Source organism: Macaca nemestrina, chromosome 18 (genome assembly GCF_043159975.1).
Source record: "Macaca nemestrina isolate mMacNem1 chromosome 18, mMacNem.hap1, whole genome shotgun sequence".
Classification (NCBI taxonomy): Eukaryota; Metazoa; Chordata; class Mammalia; order Primates; family Cercopithecidae; genus Macaca; species Macaca nemestrina.
Window position 1 is genome coordinate 81,302,239 of NC_092142.1, and position 19,872 is coordinate 81,322,110.

General features: G+C 42.4%; 1 long non-coding RNA gene across 1 annotated transcript in view; it reads left to right on the top strand.

Moving 5' to 3' along the window:
• Positions 1 to 19,872, top strand: part of LOC105491200 (uncharacterized) — a 343,782-nt gene that overhangs the window by 198,712 nt on the left and 125,198 nt on the right. Inside the window, exon 3 of the long non-coding RNA XR_011616194.1 lies at positions 1,515 to 1,717. This is a non-coding gene — a long non-coding RNA (uncharacterized lncRNA). The remainder of the gene's footprint in view (positions 1 to 1,514; positions 1,718 to 19,872) is intronic.

Genomic DNA, 19,872 nt, shown 5'->3' on the forward strand with positions numbered 1-19,872 from the left:
TTTCTGATGGCCTGGAATTTCCAACTGGAGACAGACATTTCATTGCACACTAAAGGAGATGAGGTTTAAACTGCAGACGCTGAGATTGTCCAAACACTGATGTGAAGAGTTTCAGGCTACAGGCAAATTGCCACATCAGATTCGTGTGTTTCTGGGTCAAGTTGAGGGCTAGAGAGCAGAGGACTGCTGAGTGTCTAGAGTGCAGAGTGGAGAAATGACCCAGAAGAAGAGGCTGGAGGCAATGAAAGCAGAACTCTTGAGTCTGCAGAATTTTGCCTGAGAGCATGCTGGTGTGCTGCAGTTCACCTCCAGCTTGACCATTTGGGAACCTTAGCATTGACCAGGCCCTTGGGCTGCCTATGAGACTCTCCAAGGCTGCAGTGCCTTTCTGGCAAGTTTCAAATCAGAGCAGCTCTGGAGTCTTCTATCTGACATGCTTCATAAAAAGTTTTTGGGGAGTGTATATAATTTTTTCACCCCAGGGGTAAAGAGGTATTCCTGCCCTACCCCTTAAGTCTGTCCTCCACTTGAGTTCTGAAAATGCAAACGAGATCACACCATTGCTAGCTAAGAACCACTCATTGCTAATGCTATTAGAATAAAATACTAACTCTTTATTTCGAAGCTTGATTTCATCTGTTCCTTACCTTTCTTCTGATATTATCTCTTACCTCTCTGTTCATTGGTCCCTCCATCTGTATTCCCTTCCTCCCCTTCTTCCTTCCAAAAGCCTCTTCATCCCTCCACTCATCCCTCCATCTTCCTTTCCTTCCATCCTTCCATCCATTTATTTATGCATCCAAGAAAGCCACAGTTGCTTTCTTGCTATTCCTTAACTGCCTTCCATTCCCTTCTCCTCTGTACTTGTTGTTCTCTCTGCCTGGAATACTCTGTTTCTCTCAATACCCACATGGCTCACTGTTCTTTTCCTCTTTTTGGGTCTGTGTTCTAATGTTACTTTCTCCATGAGAACTTTCCATGCCTTTGAGGGTTGTGGCTAGAAGGGGGCATGTGTGGCTTCTGAAATGTTATCTTCTATTTCTTGATCCAGGTGCTTGTAACATTTTTTGTGTTCAATGTGTTAACATTCAGAAAGCTTAAATTTTGTCTTGTGCACTTCTGTATGTGTTTGTTATACTTAAGTTGAAAACAAATACTCTCACTCCCATCTCACTCTGTTTCTCACCTTGTGTTATTTTATCTTCATGGCCCTTACACTACCTGACGTTGTCTTACATCCTAATTCTTAATGTCTGTCATCTCCCATGCCACATGGAAATTTCATGAAACAGGGATTTGGTCTTTTCTCCTGCTCTATTCCCAGGATTTAATACAGTGCCCAATACGTAGGGGAAAACATCACTGTTGAATGAATGCATGAGAAGCTACTGGATACCTTAAGCAACTAGAAGGTGTAACAAAAACTGGGGAGGTGGCTCAGCTAATTCATCTGGTGCTTAAGTTGTAAAGGTCTTGGACGGGCCTCTCTGCTCACAGATCTTCTCTCTCCTCAGAATCATCTGTTCCATCTGACCTGCTCTCTCGACTCTCTGCGACAGAGTTTGGTTCCTTTCCCACAGTTGCTCCTCAGCACCCACTGATCTTATACATGAACCTCCTCACCAAGGAACCACCTTTGAGCATCCATGTGGTGTTGGGTCAGGTGCCAAAGAACAAAGTGTCTCAGACTTGGGCCAATGATTCTGTTTCATCCACGGTGAGTGAATGCAGTGGATAAGAACACCAGCTTTGATGTCCGGAGACCTGGGTTCAAACTCTATCTTTGACTTGTTCTAACCATGTGACCCTAGACACTTAACTGAGCCTCAGTTCCTCATCCAGAGAATGAGATTCATGGTCACATCTTCCTCCATGGGATTGTTTTGAGGATTTAAGTAAGATGTTGCTTGTTAAGCCCTTGGCACAGTTCATGACACAAAGTCACTGTTAAGAATGCTGGCATAAAGATACATGCACACGTGTGTTCATCACAGCACTATTCACAATAGCAAAGATACAGAGTCAGCCTAAATCCCCAATGGTAGAATGCGTAAAGAAAATTTGATACCCATACACTGTGAAATACTATGTAACCATAAAAAGGCCGAGATCATGCGCTTTGCAGCAACATGGGTGAAGCTGGAGGCCATTTTCCTTAGCAAACTCACACAGGAATGGAAACTCAAATACTGCATGTTCTCACTGACATGTGGGAGCTGAATGATAAGAACACATGGCCACAAAGAGGGGAACGACAAACACTGGGGCCTACTTGAGGATGGAAGGCAGGAGGAGGGAGACATTCAGGAGGAATACCTATCAAATACTATGTTTAGTACCTGGGTGATGAAGTAATCTGTACAACAAACCCCCATGACATGAGTTTACCTGTATAACAAACCTGCATATGTACCCCTGAACCTAAAATAAAAGAAAAACAAGAATGCTGAAATTCTTAAGCATTCAGTCACTGTTGGCTCCAACAATGCGAACATTGATTGTTATTGATATCCGTGCCCTCTCGGGATGTGATGATGCCACATCTCTTTCTACTTTTTACCTTCAGATGTTGCCACTGGGGCCTGTGCCATGCATCTGCCTTCACTGGCTGTGTGTCCAGGAAGGATGATGTTTTGAAAAATGAACTTCTGATTTATATTCTTGTATCTTAAGCAAGAGAGCATGTGAGAAGGTCCTTGAAAAGACACACAGTGCTTTGTAGATGCGCTTGCTGTCACTTACTGACTCCGGTTTGCTTGTTGGTTTCTTTTGTTAGTGTGGTAGAGAAGGAGTTGTGTGGCTGTTGATTACAGTAACAATGAGCAGTCACCAAACTTCTCCAAGGCAGTTTCTTAATTTGGGGAACAAAATAACAACAGGGTCCACCTTCAGAGATATTTTCAGTGCCCTAGAAGGTGGTGCCTGTGAAATCAATTGCAAGAAACACAGAAGAAGTTCACATATTCCCTTCTCTGCTCCCTCTTTTTCTCCATCTCATGTGTGGTTTAATTAAATCTCCGGAGAGCTTTTAATCCCTCTATCCAAACTTTTTCCAAATGCTTTTTTACAAGCTGTATCAAAATTTAAAAAATTTCTGCCTGTATCACTGGCTGTCTTATCAGTCTTTATCCTGAGGACCACAGAAGAGGCCCATTGGGATGAGCAATTCTCTGCAAAGATTCAGAGCTGAGATGTAAGCTGCACTGCAGATAAGTTCTCCTGTTACTTGACTGTATCCCAGTTCCTGTCAGCTGTATTTTTTCTGCACGCATCACACTGAGTCATTATGATCATAGCAGCTGATTGATTTTAAACCATGGTCTCCCATTGCTCTAGTAAGCGCTGGTTGACAGATTGCCCAGTTAGAGAAATTCATGTGTCTGGAAAGCAAGAGGAAAAGGGTCTGCTGTGTTTTTGGTTTTGATTTTGTATCCTTAGTTGTCTAAAAAAAAAAAAAATGATTTTTTTTTTACCCCTTCAGATTTTCTCGATGGGGCTGACTCTCCTTTATAGTCAGTGAACCTCTGCAGCCTCATAATCAAAGGGTGACCCCCAGATCAGCAGGATCAGCAGTAGCTGGGAACTGGTTGGAAATGCAGAATCTTAGGCACCCCTCCAGGAAGCAGAGTGTGCATCCCCTTTTCCCCATGGTTGCTGCGCACTGGAAAGATGGAGAAGTGCTGTTTTATAGGGCTGTGGTCTTGGAGGAACCCAGCGGGGCCTGGGTTTGGCATCAGTCTTTTAAGGCCACAGACGCCTCTGGGCTCAAGGGCAACATGCAGAGGAGAGATGGCACATCACTATAGAAGACCACCCACTGAGATGTTGGGTAGTTCTCCACTTCTATGGACCCTCCACCTGTTTGTCTGGTGCCAGATGTCTTCAGCTGGACCTAATTTTCCCCTCTCTGCAGGTCTGTGGTCTCACAGGGTACCAATCACTATAGTGGCAATTGTTGTTACCTCTTCTGATGCCCCAAAGCCTCCTTAAGAGTGCGCCAACTGATTCAGCTAGAGAAATTCAAGTGTTGAGAAAGGAAGCAGAAATTGGTTTGTTTTTGCCTTGCCTATCTGTCTAGGGAAAGCCTCCCTGCTATTTCAAATGTCTGATAAACGAACTCGATTATCTTCTTCTTCTTCGAGCAAACACGTGATCCAGTAGCAGAAGTTATTCGTTGTCGGCAAATCTGCTGGTTGCCAGCAAGTCCTTCTCTTTGCTGTTCTCCATCCCAGTGACAGAAGATTTTTGGAGAGGAAACCTCTAAGTTTATGTTTGAGAAATGTTAGTGCAGGTTTCTCTTCTCTGCTCCCTCTGAAGAGGTGACCTGTGTATGTAGATGTTGGAGTGTCTGAGATGGTATTGTTCATGACTGGGATTGGGAACCAGTGGAGCTATGCTCTGGTGTCAGAGCATTACTAACAGGGTTTTTGGTTAATCAACTTGATTCTTCCTCTTTATTTGCTTCTTTATTCAGCAGATATAAAACTCGAAACATAGTGGTTCTCAGTATGATGGGCCGTATCTCCTGAATTTGCATTCTGGTTTGCCACTTAGCAGCTATGGGGCCTCCAATAAGTTATTTAACCTTTCCGTGCCTCAGTTTCATTGTTCATAAAAGGGAGATAACAAAAGCATCCATCTCATATGGTTGGTGTGAGGATTATATTGATTAATATTACCATATAGTAGCTGAAAATCATTCTGGCACTTGTAAGTACAGTTTGTGTATTTGCTGTTGTGTTAATACTATATAGGTCAGGCACATTGCTAGGCAATGAAGACAGGTGACAGGCAAGAGCCCTGCCCTGACAGAGTACACATTCCCTGGAGAGATGAGCAGGAAACAACTTTTCACCAGTCCAATATCTACCCCAGTGAGAAGTGCAGGGACAGAGCTATGCAGGCTGCAGGGAGAGTGAATTCAGGTGAGTCTGGCCCACCTGGGGCATATCCTAGAAGGTGTCCCTAGGAGGTGACATTTGTGCTTGGGATTTAGGGGTGCTGAACAATAGCCCTGGGGTGGTGGTGGTGGTTGTAAGCCAATGTAGCTTGAGTGCAGACAGTAAGGGGTGGGGAAGGCTCGGAGATGAGAAGGGTAGGTAGGGCCTCAGAGTGAGACAGAAATTCCTCCTCAGGGATCTTCCAACTATAATGAGTATCAGAGTAGCCTGGGGATCCTGCTTGAAAGTGAAGATTCCTGGAACTGCTTCCAGAGGTTCTGATTCAGATGATCTGGGGTAGGAGTCTTCATCTAAAGAATCCTGAGGTAATTGATGTAGTGGAAGACAGTGTTGACAGCACAACTAGGGTATGTTAAAGATGTGTGTTTTTATCTTAATCTTGAGAGAATTGGGGAACCACTCAAGGTTTTTTTTTTTTTTTTTTTTGGTACAATTATGTTACAGTGTACATACAGTCAAATTCACGTTTTTAGATTCTATCAGTTTTGGCAACATATACACATACGTAAGTACCAGCCAAGACATAGAATATTTTTGCTACCCCAAAATGTTCTTTTGTGCCCTTTTTGTAGACCAGCCCTTCTTCTACTCCAAGCCCCTGGCAACTGCTGATCTGTTTTCCTCCATGGAACTTGCTGTTTTCTGAGTGTCACATACATGAAATCATACAGACATAGCCCTTTGTGTCTGGTATCTTTTGCTTGGGATAATGCTTTTGCAGTCAGTCCATGTTATTGCACGTGTCAGAGGTTTATTCCTTTTTATTTATGAGTAATCTTAAAGGGGTGTGCCACAGTTTGTTTATCATTCAACAGTTGATGGACATTTGAGTTATTTCCAGTTTTTGGAGGTTATAATCGAACATAAAACTTTGTCATACAGGTATCTGTACAGACATATGTTTTTATTTCTCTTGTGTAAATACCAAAAGTGGAGTTGTTATGTCATATAGTAAGAGCATGCTTAATTTTTAAGAAAATGTCAACTGTCTTCTAAGTTGGCTGTACTACTTTGCATTCCCACCAGTAATGTGTGAGAGATCTGGTTGTTTTACGCCCTTCCAGCATTTTGCATTGTCAGTTTTTTAAAAGTAGTCATTTATTGTGGTTTGAATTTGGAATTTCCCAGTTACTAATGATGTTGATCATCTTTCCACGTGTTTATTTGCCTTCATAGCTCCTCTTTGGTAAAGTGTCTGTTTATATGTTTTAATCAGTTTTTTAAAAATTGGGTTGTTTGTTTTATTCTTACTGAGTTTTGAGTATTCTTTATATATTCTGACTACAGGTTCTTAATCAGTTATATGTTTTGCAAATATTTTCTCAGTCTCTGGCTTGTCTTCTTGTTTTCTTAATAGTGTCTTTCAAAGAGCGTAAGTTTTAAATTTTATAAAGTCCAACTTGTTAATTTGTTTTCTTTTATATTTCATGATTTTTGCATTTTACGTAAGAAATCTTTGCCTAACCCAAGGTTGTAAAGGTTCCCTCTTAGAAGTTTTTATAGTTTTTGATTTAATATTGGGGTCTATAATCCATTTACATTTACATCTATGATATAACTCTGAAATGTGGTATGGGTCAAGTTCTCACTACTTCACCTTTATTTTTTAAAAAAGTCATTGGACCACATATGTTTGGGTTTATTTTTGGGAATCCTAGTATATTTCATTAATCTATATGTCTGTATTTGTACCAATACCATACTGTACAGGTTGGCAAACTGTTGGCTACATCCGTTCTTCCACCTGTTATTTAAAAAAAACCTTTGAGCCAGGCACGGTGACTCATGCCTGTAATCCCAGCACTTTGGGAGGCCAAGACGGGTGGATCACGAGGTCAGGAGATCGAGACCATCCTGGCTAACACGGTGAAACCCCGTCTCTATTAAAAATGCAAAAAATTAGCTGGGCGAGGTGGCGGGCGCCTGTAGTCCCAGCTACTCGGGAGGCTGGGGCAGGAGAATGGCGTGAACCGGGAGGCGGAGCTTGCAGTGAGCCGAGATCATGCCATTGCACTCCAGCCTGGGCAACTGAGCGAGACTCTGTCTCAAAAAAAAAAAAAAAAAAGACCTTTGACTGAAACACAGTCATGCCGTTTATTTACCTATCATCTATGGCTACTTTCGTACTGCAGTTGTTGTGACAGAGATCGTATGGCCAACAAAGCCTGCAATATCTCTATCTAGTCTCTTATAGATAAAGTTGGTTGATCTCTGTCATAATTTCTTAATTACTCTAATTTTATTGTAAATCTGAAAATCAGGTACTGCAAGTTTTTCAACTTTTTTTTTTTTTTTCAAAATTGTTCTATCCATTCTAGGTTCTTTTCTTTTTCATATAACTTTTAGAAACAGCTTGTCAGTTTTAACAAAAAATCTTGTAGAATTTTGATTGGGATGACATTGAATCTATTGATCAATTTGGGGAGAATTAAAATGTTGAATCTTCTGATGCTTAAATGTGGTTTATCTTTCCATTTTCTTGGTCTTTTTTATTTATCTCATTAATGTTTTATAGCGTTCAGGATACAAATCTTATACTTAATGAATTAGATTTATCCCTAAGTATTTTATGTCTTGGGATGCTATTGTAAATGGTGCATTAACAAAAGTAATTCAATTTATAATGTTCAGTGCTAGTATAATTGACTTTTGCTTATTGGCTTTGTGTCCTGTGACTGTGCTGAATTTATCTATTCATTCTAGTAGGATTTTTGTAGAATCTTTAGGATTTTCTATACAGTCATAACATCTATAAATGACAGTCTTTTTTTTTCCATCTGTACGCCTTTTATTTTTAATTTTTGCCTTATCATACTGGCTAGGACTTCTAGTATGATGTTTAACAGGAATGGTAAGAGTGGACATCTTTGCCTTGTTCCCGATTTAAGGGGAAACTGAAGTATTTTAAACAAGGAGTTGATATTTGTCTAATTTTGATCTTGTATAGCAGCAGCCGGTTCCTACTTGCTTCAAAGGAATAGTACTGTGAATGTATTCCTCTTGTATCAGATAGCCGTCATCACAACAATGCAGCAGGACAAATGACTGCATATCTCAGTGGTATACACAGCAATAGACATTTATTTTTGGCTTATATATTGATGGGTAAGGTTGGGCTCAGTTGCTCTAGTCTGGGTTAGTTAGGTTCCAGGCTGTGGATTAGGTTAAGTTTCTTATAAATGTTTCTCATCCTCCTTGGACAATGACTATGCAGGGCAAGTTCTTCTCTTGTTGAAGGGCAGGAGTACAAGACACAAGTATAGCTGCTCAAGTATGTTTCAAACATCTGATTGCATTATGTCTGTTAACATCCCATTGACCAAAATAAGTCACATGAGCCCCACAAAGTCTAGTGAAGGGGAAGTATTCTTGTCCTACCATGAGGTGATGGTAAGATTGTGGTGAATGATATTCCTCCAGGGTAGCAAAGACTTGGGGTCAATAATTCAATCATCATATCTCTTAAATGAAGACACATTCCAGCTGGTCAGGGTAGACATGGGTGTTCTTGGCCATGCTCTGAGTAGTACTTCAAGGGCCAAGGTAGTGTCTGCCTCACCTCTCTATATTCAGTGTAACTAGCCCATGATAAGCATTTAATAGATTTTTGTTGAACAAATGATTGGGACTTATTAGTGGTTCACACATTAGCCTATTGTTCTGTTGCTAGTCAAGAGATTCCTTGTATAATATTTACTTCTTCTCATCTGTGTTTATAATCAGCTCAACAGGCTCCAGAAAATTGCTTTTTAGTGACAGTAAAAAGGGTGGAACAATGAGCACATTTGTATTCGAGGAAAGATTACTTTCCTCATTGGAAATTGCTGTGGGAAGAGCCTAGAGTGAGAAGGCAAAAACCTGGGCTTGTGTTCTGGCTCCAATCACCTGCTGGCTGTGTAAGGGCAGTCAGTTTAGATCATCTCCCTAAGCTTCTGTTGGCCCATCTGCAAAATGTAAATATTCCTCATCTGTATTTTGCCCTGTACACTTAGCAAGATTTTTGTGATGGTGTAGCTGAAATGTACGGGAATGTATATGATGTATATAACATTATGTGTGTGTGTGTGTGTGTGCCTGTGTGTGTGCCTGTGTGTTGAGAGAGCGAGATTGAGAGACAGAGAGAGAAACCATAAAGGGCTGTAAAATAGAGGGAATTGCTATTCTGATGATCACAGGTTCTAGGGTTGGTAAGGAAACTTCCTCAACTTAGAGAAAGGCTGTGCTCTGAGGGCGATGGTCCTAGTGAGAACCTGGTGGCATTTTGAATCCCCTTTCTAAAATCACACTCTTGCTTCCCAGCCCCCTAGGTCATCCCTCTGTAGCTTCCCTTTGTGCTCAGGGGGACACTTCTGACCTTCTTGTCTGTCCTCATCTCTCTTCTCCTCACTTCCCTTCTCAGCCTCTGAAGACACATGGGCTGCTTTCTTCAAATACGCCAAATGCTGTCTCATCTCTCAGGCTTGGCATATGTTGCTGCTTTTGCCTGAAATGTGTCCCTCCCCAACCCTCAAACCTTGCTAAATCCCACTCATGTCTCAGATTTCAACTCCATTAAGAAATCTTCCTTGTTCCCTCACGTCTAAGTTTCTATACATCCTATGCAAACACGCTGTGTTCAATACCACCCTTGTGGAGTACTGTTAAATGCTATTTTTCTCTGAAATGTATTCTAAAATCACATATAAATTACAAAATATTTGAATATGAAGAATTCATTATACCATTCTCTGTGTATGTGTGTATGTGTGCGTGTATTTTCCCCTCCTCCTCCACCTTGTCCTCTTTCATCTCCTTTATGTCCTGCATGCTAATGTCTCTTGGCCAGAGTTCAGCGAGAGCTTGAGGCTGGACAGACTGTCCTGCACACCCTTGACCAGTGAACATCAGTGTACACCTTGGGAATGTTCTCCACCGGTGGGCATCTACATCATAATCCTGAAAGAAGTGTGCTTGGCATTATACATTATTTCCTCTGCAAGAGCTTTGCTTCCTGCCAAGTGTACTTTGTGTCCTGTATAGCAGCTTTGAGTTCAGTAACTGAGTAAAAAGGGTGGAATAATGAGCACATTTGTACCTGCTCAGGTGGCAATGCTGGACCTGCATCCAGCGTCATCACCTAAGAATGCAAGGAAGAGAGTCACGCGGGAGGCTCGCATGCTCTTTTGTCCGTGGCTGGGGTTCCTGGTGGAGAAAACAGAGCCAAAGAACAGCAGGTGGCGTGGGAAAGTGGGAAGGGCTCTGACATTATGACGTCGCTGTAACAGCTTGGGAGGATTGTCTTAACAATAGCTTGAGATCAATCACTAGCCCAAATTATGGATGAGTGACATAGCAAATTTGAAGACAGCTTGCACAAATCCAAATGAACTATGGTATAAGGATCCAATATGGTGATGATGTATTTACCATTCCCATTCCAGAAATGTGTTCCCTCATGCGAAGTGGATGCAAGTGTGCTTCGTAATGGCACCACTGCACTGCAAATAATGGATTATTTGTTTACTCTTTTTTCCTTTTCCCATTGCTGGATTGTAGGGCATGGCTCTTGCCCTCATAGAATGAGCGAATGCTGCAGTACACCATCCATTTCTTCCTCTAGCAAACATTGAAGCATTTATTCCCTGGCTGCCCTGTGTGTTACCTGCTGCTGGCTCACAGCTGAGTTCTTCCCTGGGCATTGTCCTGGTTGTAGGTATTACCTTACCTGAGATTATTCCCCCTCTCTGTGACCAGCCAACATTTAATGGGTTATGGGTTGTAATGTGCGGGTGGTACACCAAAGCCAGCCCCATTGTCTCAATCTGGGACACTCAAAGGCCCCCAACTGTAGAGCTCCCGTGGATTGGCTGAGGTCATTTGGCAACTGCATCACAGTTTAACATAGTTTAAGTTCCTTCTATCCAACCTAGCTTTTCCCACTTCCTTACAGGGGCTTCCTGCATGCAGTTCTCCATCTTGGACTCTGTTTCCCAGGCAACTAAAGATATCCCCTTATACTTGACTGTTTTCCAGCCTTGCAGGATCCGTGGGTAGGTCCTTTATTTGACCAGGTGATAAGATAGAGATTGAGAGCTTTTCAGTGACTTGCCCAAGACCACCCAGATTCTGAGTGCTGAGCAGGGAAAATAGCTATTTCAAAGGGCTGATGGTTTAAGTTAGAATTTTTAAAAGTAACCACAAGGAGTAAGTTCTCATTAAACGCTGGCATGCTTTTTCTAAATAATTAGGGCTAGCACCACAGAGTTGGAGAGAAAGGGAAGACAGTTTACAGAGAAGCATGCGTGGTTTGCATTACCCTTTTTTGAAACAGGATAGGAAGGCAATTATTACACACTTGCCTTGGCTCAAAACTTAAGCCTCTTTGCCCTCACCCAGTTGGTCTGTCTCTGTTTCAGTAGCCTAATTCCACAGAAAGAACCTTTCTTTGCAATCACATATGATGTAAGGAGACATTAGCTATAAATTACCTACTCCCTAGAGACTCTTATTTCCATGTACTGAAATACTTTTTTTTTTTTTGTTAGGAAACATTTTGACCACACACTGAGCTGATTATCAATGTAATTGTGCTGTAATCACATCTGAGGGAACTATCTAGCAAATGAACTCCAACTGTCCGCCTACTCACAGGGAAGAGACTCAAACCTGTCAAATCAGAATAGAGGAACAGGTGGCCTCATTCACAAACAGGGATACTCCTTCTACCACACAGCGCTTTCTTTCGATAAGTAGAGTGAATGTACGGGTCGAGAGGCATCCGCATTACACATACAGAAAATGTTCATAAATTGATGGCAAATGGCTGATCATTTTCCTAGGAAATTTTGGTGTAGGTGGTTTATGAGATACTTATTTTTTGACATTCTGGATATAATAATGATCAAAAGAAATTAGGCTATAAGAAATTAAAGGCAAGTCCTTGTTATTTGTTTAATTTTAAGCTTTTAAAATTCAAGAGGTCTGAGTTTGAATCTAGTGTGCATGCTGTGTAATCCTGGAAATCTTGTGAATTAGTCAGGCCAGACTAAGTTATGCTGTAGTAACAAACAGGCCCCTCAAATCTCCATGGGTTTACAATCAGTCCCACAAAGTCCTCTTCAGTCCAAGGCCTCTTTAAGTCAGTTTGATTCCAAGTTATGAGTCAGGGATACAGTTATTCCACCTTGGAGCTTCATCTTCTCAACAAGTGCCTTCTCCAATCACCAGGGGAAGAAAGAGGAAAGAGCAACCTCATCCACTCTGTTAAGCTTTGACCTTAAAGGGACTAATTTCTTTTGCTCACAGCCCATTGGCCAGAACTCATTACATGGCCTTGCCTAATGCAAGGAGGCTGGGAAAGGTTGGGGAGCACAGAGATATTAAAGGAACGATAAATATGTCTGTAGGAACTAGGTCTCAATTTCTACATCTTTAAACTAATTTACTAATTGAATAGTGCATGCATTAAAGAAATAGTACATGCCTTTTAGGTTTAGTAGTTGTGTTAAGCTCTGGGCATATAATGGTGAGTGAGATACACGTACTGTCTGCCTTCACTGCACTTCTGTCTTGCAGGGAGGTTAGATGTGCAAACAATGACAGTGAAGTTTGAATGAATGCTACAGCAGACAAGACAGGGCTTCATGGAGGTTCATGGCTCCAAGTTAACCTCTGGGTTAAGGACAGTTTCTTCTGGATGAGATGTTATCTTAGCTGAAGTCTGAAGGACAATGAAAGGAAGTAGAATATTCAGAGTGGGGAAATTGCCATTGTAAAAGCCTGAGACATGGTAGAATATCTCATCCTTCTCCACAAAAGAGATGGATAGTTTCCTTGATATAATACATAGTTAGAGTGTCTTACAAACTGTTAAGTATTATACATCCTTGATGTATAATACTTCACACCAGAAATACAATTTTTATTACTATTAGGTTGATGCACAAGTAATTGCAGAGTCAGGGGTAGGGACATAGAACAAATGGCAGAGTGGAGTCAAACATAGGCATTTTAACTCCTGAGCCCAAGTTCTTAACCACAGAGCAACATTGCATGTTTAGAAAACAAGTTAGAATGCAAATATAAATGATATTATTACAGGGACCATCAAGAACTTGATCCAACTTATATATGTATATCCAACTTTTATATATATATATACACATACACATATATATATGTATAGAAAATAATATGCAACTTCTGATTTATTTTTAGTAGTAGAATGTTATGTTTTTATTAGTTATGAATTAGGTAGAAAACTATGCACAGGGGCACTGCGGTTAAATCTATAATATAGGACTGGACATTTGGTCTTTTTTCATAGCCAAGCCAGAGACAAGGGAAATGTTTTATTTAGACTTAGTAGATCATGTCTTCTAGGTCTAGAAATCATTCCCATTTCTGTCAGTCCCAGCTATGCACCTGCCAATTATAAGTAAGACAAGATTCCCCCTCTCTCCACTTAAGACTCCAAGGGAAGTAGCAGTGAAGAGGTGAAAGGAATGGGCAAAGGAAAATCTGTTTTGCCAAGAAGAAATTAATTCTATCCATTTTTCACTCATCCCAACTCATTTTGCCTCTATTGTTATGTGAGGACTAAAATATTCATTTCGTGAAAAAAATGTCAAACTTTAGTGCTTTGAGATAATTGATGCTTTTCATCAGCTCACCAAATTGAGAGAATGACTCGACAGAGGTCTGCGTCAGGCAATCTCAGGAGAGAATTGCTTTATAACATTCATGCAAAGGCCCTCCTTGGAGATGCTGGTAAGCAGCCCAGTGATTGTGAGACATCGGGAAAAAGCACACTTGCAGAACCAGACTGTGAACAAAGGGCTTTTGCGGCCAGGAAACGCACTCACGGGGGACTTGTCGGTCCTAGGTTCTGCCTCTGATTGGAAATGCAATCACTTGGCTGTGTTTAGCTGTGTCCAGTAAGGGGCCATTGGTGGCAATGCTCCACTAACTAGAAATCTTTTCTGCAATCAAATTAAACAGAGCCACAGCATCCTCATGACAGATGCCGGTTATCATGGAGACATTTTATTGCAGAAATGCTTTTTAAACATTAATTATGCTGCACACAATACGACCCAGATAAAATATGGGCATATTATGACTTGTCTGTGGCTTTGGGGTATGCTGTTTAATCTTTGGCAAGGGCTTAAGAGAAGAAGGTGGGCTGGATGTTTTGTTTTGGATTTTCATTCCTGGGGCATTCTGTGTCTGCCCTTCACAGGTGGCTACAAAAAGGCTTGGGTTCTTATTACTCACCCCAAATTAGCCTTGTCCTCCTCCCACACTTCCATGTCTGCTAGAGGATTCAAAGGCTCCCAGGTTGTTGGGAGGCTGTGAGATTGACATGGGCACCCACAGTTTAATGACCCTCTGCTTATGCCAGGATAGTCATCCTCTGTCTGCTTTAGTGTTGACATCATGTGTTCTCATTGGTGCCTGTAACTTACGAAGTTGTTAAACAGTATTTTCTATTCTTTTGAAACAGAGTCTTGCTCTGTTGCCCAGGCTGGAGTACAGTAGTACAATTCCAGCTCACTCCCAGCTTACTTCAACCTCTGCCTCCTGGGCTTAAACAATCCTCCTACCTCAGCCTCCCGAGTAGTTGGGACTACAGGTGCACGCCACCATGCCTGGCTAATTTTTAAATTGTTTGTAGAGACGGGTCTTGCCATGTTGCCCAGGCTGGTCGTCTCAAGCTCCTGGGCTTAAGCAATGAGCCTGCCTCAGCCTCCCAAAGTGCTGGAATTAGAGGAGTGAGCCACCACGCCCAACCTTAATAGTGTTAATACCACCGCTGAAAGTAGGCATCATCATTATGTGTTTAAAATACAGAACCTGAAGCTTAGAGAACATATGTGACTTGGCCCATATCTCACCATTATAAGCAGTAGAGTTAGATTTCAGTCCATTTCTTTTTGTCTTCATAACCTTTCCAAGGCAGTCTCTAAACTTTTGTCTAAAACAGTGAAAATATTTCGTTACATTAGATGCAATATTATGTGCATGTTCAAAGACATAAAAATGAATGCAAAAGTTGCTGCTCTGGATGAAGAAGCTCTGCACACAGCCACCTTTCATCCCTTGCTCTCATAGCCCCCAGGGTACTTGTCTGGAACCTCAAGGTGTAAAGAGGACCTCCCTGTTCTGCATCTCATCCCAAGGGCCTCAGGGCAAATGAATCCACCTCTCGCTGGTGATTTGCATGTGGAGCTGTCTTCTGTCCATTTCTATCCTAAATGCTGGGAAAATGCCTGTGGCCCAAATTGACAGCAGTCCCTGTCCTCTGGGAACTTGCCTTTCCCTGAGTTAATGGAAGAAAAAAAAAGTAAGAAAGAAAAGTCTACTTCATATTACATGGCATAAGAAATATGAACAAAAGCAGAACAGAACTAGGAGATAGAAGCCTGTGGAAGAGACAGTGGCACAATATTCAACAGGGTGACCAGAGAAGGCCTCACTAGAAAGATATTTGAGTGAAGGCAGCCAGCCCTGCAGATATCTGGGGGAGGATAATTTCTGGCCTTGGGGACAGCAAGTGGAGTGGCCAGAATGACAGCCACCCTCAGGTGAGAGCAGGCCTGGAGGCTTTGAGAAAGAAGGCCAGGGTGCTGAAGCTCTGGGGAGCAGAGTGGGAGAAGAGGCCAGCAAGGTAACAGCGCAGGTCTGAAGGACCTTGTGGGCCATTTTGCCCTGGGGAAGATGGGAAACCATTGGAGGGTTTGGAACCAGAAAGAGCCATGATCTGTGTCTTAGTCCACTTATGCTGCTATAAAGGAATACCTGAGGCTGGGTAATTTATTTTAAAAAGAGGTTTATTTGGTTCATCATTCTGCAGGCTAGACAGGAGGCACGGTGTCAGCATCTGCTTCTGAAGAGGGCCTTGGGGCACTTCCACTGATGGTGGAGGTACAGAGGAGCCAACGTTTGCAGGGATCCTATGGTGAGAAAGGAAGCAAGAGAGAGTGGGGCAGATGCCAGGATCTTTTAAACAACCAGGTCTAGAGAGGACTGATATACCTTCTGCCTCACCTAAGGATGGCATTAATCTATCCATGAGGGATTCTTCCCTATGACCAAAACACCTCCCACTAGGACCCCACCTCCAACATTGGAATCAAATTTCAATGTGAGATTTAGGGAGACAAACATCCAAACTATAGCAGCGTGACTCACGTCTTCACAGAATCCCTCTGATATCTGTGTTGACAACAGGCTAAAGCTGGCATAGAAAGAGTCCTAGCAAAATTCAGATTTGCTATGAGAAAGATGTCTTGGGAGAAGTGAGCCCTTATATTGAACCTCTTTTGTTTCAGTATCCTTATTATCTTTGAGGTCCACTTTAATTTGAAATTAAGTGTGAGGTTAAAAGGAAAAATGAAAACACATGTGTGCACACTCATGAATGTGTATGAGTGTGTGAGTGTAAGCAGGCATGTGAAATGTATGAATGTAACAATGTGTGCATGAGTGTGAGGGCATGTGATTGTGGTTTTGCCTGTGTGTGAAAGTGAGCATGTGAATGTGAGTATGAATGTGTTAGGGCATGTGTGTGAATGTGAGTATGTGAGTGTGTGTGAATATATGAGTGTTTAGTGAATGTGTTTGAATATGAGTCTGTGAATGTATGTGTTAGTGCATGTGTGTGAATGTGTGAATGTTCGCATGTGTGTTTGAATGTATGAGAGTGTGAGAGTGTGTGAATGTGTGTGTGTGTGATGGGTGTTTTGGGGAAGATGGAAGTGTAGGCTTGCTGCCCAGGACTATCTGGAGCAGATCCCAAGGCACAGACCTTGTGCTGGAGGCTGTATTCCAATCATGTGGGGGCCAGTGGAGGGTTTGTAAGACAAAGTCACAGGAGACAGCTCAGCCTAGTGGCTGTGATTGCTGATCTCTGTCCCAGTATCCTCTCCACCTGACACCATCCTCTTCAAGCTCAGTTATCTGACTCCTCCAGGGTGAGGTGTTATTCTCTCCAGGTCTCCTTTGGCACTGTGGACCATAGGTGAGCCTTCTGTTTCTCACCACCCTGAGCCTTGATAGGGTTCTCTACAACATGGTGGATTTTTTGAGGGCTTTGACCACATCTTGTTTGTTGTGGTAATTCCAGGGCTCAGTCAGTGCCTGAGACTGGGGAGGGGCTCAATGTTTACAAAATGAGTGGGGTTTTTCTTCTCTTTATGTATGTTCCCATCAGAAGCGTGCCCCAAAGCTGGGCTGTGCCAACCACATCGTTTTTTCTTTAAAGTTTTCTTAATGATCAATTCCTAATCAGTTGATCAGGTCAATTTGTCTGGTCAGTCTGATTTGATTGTAAATTTAGATGGTGGGAAGAGGCTGCTTTATGGTCCAGTTATTGTGTTCTTTTAATAGCAACTTGGGAGCTGAGCTGAGCTGAGCAGCAATGAACAGCAAAGTGTCATTGCTTAGGCCTGGCCTGAGCCTGGGATGTTAGTGTCTGATTCAGGGGGAAAACAGTCTAATGCTCAGGACAGATGCACCACTGTGGGGCCATGAATAAGTACACCTAAAGAGGAAGTACAAAAGTGCATTTACTTATTTTAGATTTGGGAGAGGAGGCGTAATGACCTCGGGGAGTTGGGGTGACAGAGCAGCCTGGTGGCAAGTGGAGCGTTGGTCATCTCAGGCCCTAACTCTGGGTAAATTCTCACCCACCCTTCCAGAGCAGCGTTGTGGGCTCCCCTGGGGATCATCTGGGCTGTGGACCTCTGCAGTGCCTATTTGCTACCTCGGGAGCTGTTTGAGAGAGGGATGCTCTGTGCAGATGACACAGCTCAGAAGATGGTCCCCATGTGACTCACGATGGAATCCTAAGCACTGGAGGAATTGGTTTAATAAGATTCAAGTCTGGAGGAGAAAATGGGTCACCCATATTCTCAGGATGTGGAAAATTGTGCTGTCTGGTGTAGGGAGACCCCCTGAAACTATTGCTATGGAATAGAAGATGAAATGCTCCTGATTTTTGTAAATACAAAATTGCATGCAGGATTGTATAAAGACAATGCTGGGTTGTACTGCCAGAATGAGCCAATAGCGTGTGATGTGCTTCACCCCTTCACAGAGCCTATGAATGGACACGTAGTCAGGGAGGTTTCACATCACCAAGATTCCTATCCCAGAAAAGCAGATGTTCATAGCTCTGGGAATGGAATGCGACCCTCATGGAGAGCCTATAAACGGATGAATGGGGGGCGCCTGTCCATATGGATGAGATAGGGCTATAAACGCCCTCATCTTGCCGTGGCTCTTTAGGCCTCTTTAGGGTTAAGGCATACTCCTTTCTGAGAATTTCTGGTCTAACTGGTTGTCTAACTTCATTTCCTGTTTCTATGAATTGTTTGTAACCAGCTTTTGCTGTGACTGCTGATTAATATCTTGCTAACCATAGGTATGGAAAGACTGTGTTCCTGTTTTAAGGCTCTGTTAGAAATTACTGTTGCACACACTATATTGTCAATTTTTATCTCTGTATACTGTATTTCTGCATATAGATGTTATGTTAAAGAATTACTTCATCCCCATGTGACCATCTCACCTCATAATCAAATGACCCTAAATCCCTCACTAACCTACCCCCGCCCTCACTAAATGTAATAATAAATGCTGGCATATCCAGTGCATTGTTGGCTCCACAGGACCAGAAGGCAGTGACCGCCCCGGACCCAGCTTTCACTATCTTGTGTGTGTCTATTATTTCTCGACCTGCCGATCCACCTGGAAAGAGAGAGAGAGCCCCGTTGCATTGTGGGCTGCTGGCCAGATCCTGCAATAGTCTGGCTTAGGCACGATGTGTTTATGGAGGAGGGGAAGAGGGCCTCTTCTTCGGAAGGAAACAGGGCAGTGTGGATTGTCCACTTAAGGGGGTGGTTGTCAGGTCTGCAGGTCAGGGCCTATCTTAGGATAACTGGAGCACAGTGGAGCAAGAAGGGTATGGGTGGCAGTGAGGAAACTCACATTCAAATTTTAGCACTACCACCTGCTTGCTACCTGTTATGGGCTGAACTGTATCTCCCCACAATTCATATGATCAAATCGTAACCCTTAGTACCTCAGGATGTGACTGCATTTGGAAATAAGCCTTTTAAAAGGTGATTAAGGTAAAATACGGTCATAGAGTGGGCCCTAACCCCTTGTAAGTGGTGTCTTTATGAGAAGAGATTAGAACACAGACACATACAGAGGGAAGGCTGTGTGAAGACCAAAGAGAAGACAGCCATCTGCAAGCCACAAGAAGAAACCAACCCTGTGACACATTGACCTTGGACTTTCAGACTCCAGAATTGTAAGAAAATAAAGTTTCGTTGTTTAAGCCACTTAGTCTTTGTGATGGCAGCTCAAGCAAATTAATACACTACCTGAATGATCTTGGGAAAGCCATTTCATCTCCCTGCTCCTCAATTTATCCACCTGTAAAGTGAATATAATATTACTCATCTCATAGGGTTCTGGAGAGGAGAGAATGAAATACTCTATGTGAAATGTTCTCTGCAAATGGTAAGTGCCGAACAAATGATTACTGTGACTTACTGTTTTCCTTGAGATTGCATCATTCTTTCATTATTCATTCTACAAATATTACAAGTGCCCATAGTGTGCAAGATGGTATTCTAGGGGATGGGATTACAGCCTCAGAAAATAAAGATTAAAATACTTCTGTCCCCCTGAAACTTTGTATTCCAGGAGGTACTGAGTGTTGGGGGAGGCCATGAGAAATATAATAGTAAACAAGATCAGTAAAATATTAATATATGACGTGTAAGAAAAGGATAAGTGCAATGAAGGAAATAATTACAGGGAGGGGGATGGGGTCCTGGGGCATGGTCAAAGGTTTTAAATAGTATGGTTGGAGAGGTGAGCCAGGTGGACATATGGGAGGAGAATATTCTGTGAAGTG